The 3,777-nt window shown below is 46.2% G+C and overlaps 1 pseudogene; it reads right to left on the bottom strand.

Moving 5' to 3' along the window:
- Nucleotides 1–320: 320 nt before the first annotated feature.
- LOC127190116 (eukaryotic initiation factor 4A-II-like) lies at nucleotides 321–1,050 on the bottom strand (annotated as a pseudogene).
- Nucleotides 1,051–3,777: the final 2,727 nt, after the last annotated feature.

Here is a 3,777-nt window from a genome sequence, read left to right as displayed (position 1 = left end):
CTTAGTTCACAAGTATATTATTAAATGCTAGAGAACATCTAATACAGCCCTTTTACATAACTAGTAAATGAATTTCCAAGAAAAAATATTTACAGACCTTTGTACATCTTTTCTATTCACCCCCAACAGTCTAGCTTTATCCTGACATTAGGAGAAAGCCAATACATTTCCTCACAAAAGCTCAGGACTAAAGTCGCTTTGCTATCAGAATCATCCGTTATGAGACAAGATTCAAATATTCTCAAAGAAGCACAGTGCATGCTGTGATTGCCTGGTCAGCAACAGTGAGCACTGCATCCAAAACCATGCCATCCCAGGGATTAGATAAGGTCAGGTACATTCCTGGGCATCTCCTCCACTGTAGTAGGGTAGAAAGTCTCAATGTCACAAAATCCTCGTCTTCCTCAGCAACAAAGTTTATAGCCACACCTTTCCTCTCAAATCGACCAAAACAATGGTGTTTTCACGGTTGGTAGGTAGGCCATAGTTTATAGCTAAGAACACTTGTTACACATCAGTCCCATGAGCCAACAAGTCAGTAGTGATGAGAACACAATTTGACCCTGATGGGACTTCCTTCATGATGACATCTCTTTCCTTCTGGGCCATGTCACCATGCAGAGCATTAACTGTAACATCCCTGGCATGTATTTTCTCATGAGCCAGTCCACCGTGCACCTAGGACTGAGAGAAACATCTGCTTATGGGATAGTCAAAGTCTCATACAAGTCACAAAGAGGGTCCAACTTCCACTCCTCTTGCCCAACATTTATACAAAATTGTTTGATTCCTTCAAGGGTCACTTCCTCCTTCACCAGAATTTGAATGGGATCTCTCATAAATTTCTTGGTTGCTTCTAACACATCAGTTGGCACTGTGGCAGAAAGCAACACCTCTCATAGAGTTGACCCTTAAGCCCTCTGCTCAATATTTCATCTGCTCCATCCAAGGTAGACATTTTGATCCATTTTGGAGAGAGGTATGTTCTGCTTAGCATATCAAACACTCTCCCCAGTGTCCGGCGCTGAGTGGGCTTTTGGATCATGTCCGGTGGCTCCAAGGATTCCAACAACAGAGAAGATGGCTGTCCAGAGGGAGCGGACCCGGATGATGCCATTGAGAGCAACTAGAATGAAATGGTTGATGGCTTTGATGATATGAATTTAAAAGAGTCTCTTCTTTGAGGCATCTACAGCTATGGTTTTGAGAAGCCTTCGGCTACTCAGCAGAGAGCTGTTATTGCTTGTATTAAAGGGTACGTCATGATTGCTCAAGCTCAGTCAGGCACTGGCCAGCCACATTTGCTATTTCCGTCCTGCAACAGATGGATATTAAGTTCAAGGAGATCCAAGCACTGAGAACTGCTCAACAGATCCAAAAGGTAATGTTGTCTCTTATCGATGATATGGGAGCAACTTGTCATGCCTGCATTGGAGAAACAAACGTTCAAAACACAATGCAGAAGCTGCAGGCTGAGGTCCCTCTGTGTTGCTGTTGGCACACCAAGAATGGTGTTTTCATTAGCTTCACGGAAAGTCGGCCTTTGGTCTGGGAAGATGGCTCACACCATAACATGCTCACTGTGTAAGCATGAGAACTTGAGTTCTATCCCCAGAAAGCATGCATGAAAGCTGAGCAGCAGGGTAAGCAATCCCAGTGCCCAGCCCTAGTGAGCTCCAGATTAGAGAGAGATTTTGTGTTAAAGCAAAACAAGATGAATGGCATCCTAAAGTTGATCTCTACATGCACGTGTGCACGAGTGAACCAGAGCCTGCGTGTACACTTGTATATACACACACACAAATTTGCATGGATATATATATATACACACACACAGATACACACAGAGAGATACATAGACAGATACACACATAGATACACACAGAGAGATACACAGCTACACACATACAGCTACACACACACACACACACACACACACACACACACGCCTCTGTGATGGGGAGCAGGGACTAACTGGCATCCATAGTACTTTTCTGGGAATCCTGGCGCCCAATGGATGAGGCGTTTACCACACCCCATTTCCGTGCCCCTTGGTCCCAGATCTTTGCCCTCACCAACATAAATCCTCTTTGCTCTGTATTAAGAATTGAACTTCAGGCTTTTTTTCCCCCAAAGGGTCCTATGACTCACATAGTTTGAAAACCACTAGTTAGACAAACCACGCCATACCAGGCTTTTTGTTGTAAGGATTCGTCTTACTTCTGAGGGCCCCGGGTGACCTGCTGACCTGGGGTGTCTCCAAAGCTACGTAATAATAGGCCAGGCTCTAATCTGAAGAGACTCCACTGTATTTGCAGAGAGCTTTGAAATGTTCTGGGAAAAAAAGCTGATCAGATGTGCAAGGCATTATATTCAGGGAGAGACAAACCCTCCCAACGCTTTATAAAGTGGATTAAACCAGTTTCTAAGGACTGCAGTCTGTGTGATCTTAATCCTGTGCTTATTCCTGGCTGGCCACCTTCCTCTTTGTTTCCCAAGCCTTCCTGGCCAGGGCTGGGATGCCTTCTCTTTGCCAGCACCTGGGGAGAGCTGAGGGCACTCCTGCCCTTGCCCCCACCTCCCCCAGGGTACATTTCATTCTCACAGGCTCCCATCGATCTGAGGGAGGATGACCTGGGCAAACGATGGTGATTCTGCCACTGTGCACTTGGTAACTCTGACCCACTGGGGCATCACATGGGAAAGGTGTGGCTCACAAGTCCAGAACAGTGGTCAGAGTTTATAGACATCTATGTTCCTGCCAGTCTCTCTCTGCCAAAGCTCATTTAAAGAGACAGACATACACTTGGCTCTCTATAAGAGGGCCATGCCATGCCTGTCCAGTCAGCTCCACCCATGGGCCACTGGCAGACAGACTGGCTTCCCTATTGTTAGAAGATGGGCTCTAAAGAAAGTCCAGCCCAGGTGTGAGGTAATCAATGCTCTGTAGGGTAAAGAGTGGCCATGATCATCCAGCCAAATCTCAGGACTGCCCCATGCCTCAGGACTCAGGCACATCATGTGTGAAAACAAGCTAGAAGCTTCTGCAGTAAGCCCAAGTCCTGAACCACCACCATCACTGCACTATCATCCCTGAACTATCATCACTGCACTATCATCCCTGAACTATCATCACTGCACTGTCATCCCTGAACTACCATCACTGCACTGTCATCCCTGAACTATCATCACTGCACTATCATCCCTGAACTATATCACTGCACTATCATCCCTGAACTACCATCACTGCACTGTCATCCCTGAACTATCATCACTGCACTATCATCCCTGAACTATCATCACTGCACTGTCATCCCTGAACTACCATCACTGCACTGTCATCCCTGAACTATCATCACTGCACTGTCATCCCTGAACTACCATCACTGCACTGTCATCCCTGAACTATCATCACTGCACTGTCATCCTTGAACTACCATCACTGCACTGTCATCCCTGAACTATCACCACTGCACTGTCATCCCTGAACTACCATCACTGCACTATCATCCTTGAACTACCATCACTGCACTATCATCCTTGAACTACCATCACTGCACTATCATCCCTGAACTACCATCACTGCACTGTCATCCCTGAACTACCATCACTGCACTGTCATCCCTGAACTACCATCACTGCACTGTCATCCCTGAACTACCATCACTGCAATCACTGCACTGTCATCCCTGAACTATCATCACTGCACTGTCATCCCTGAACTACCATCACTGCACTATCATCCCTGAACTACCATCACTGCACTGACATCCCTGA

Source organism: Acomys russatus, chromosome 5 (assembly GCF_903995435.1).
Source record: "Acomys russatus chromosome 5, mAcoRus1.1, whole genome shotgun sequence".
NCBI lineage: Eukaryota > Metazoa > Chordata > Mammalia > Rodentia > Muridae > Acomys > Acomys russatus.
Note: the sequence above shows the minus strand (reverse complement) of the source record. Positions and strands in the feature narration are given on the sequence as shown.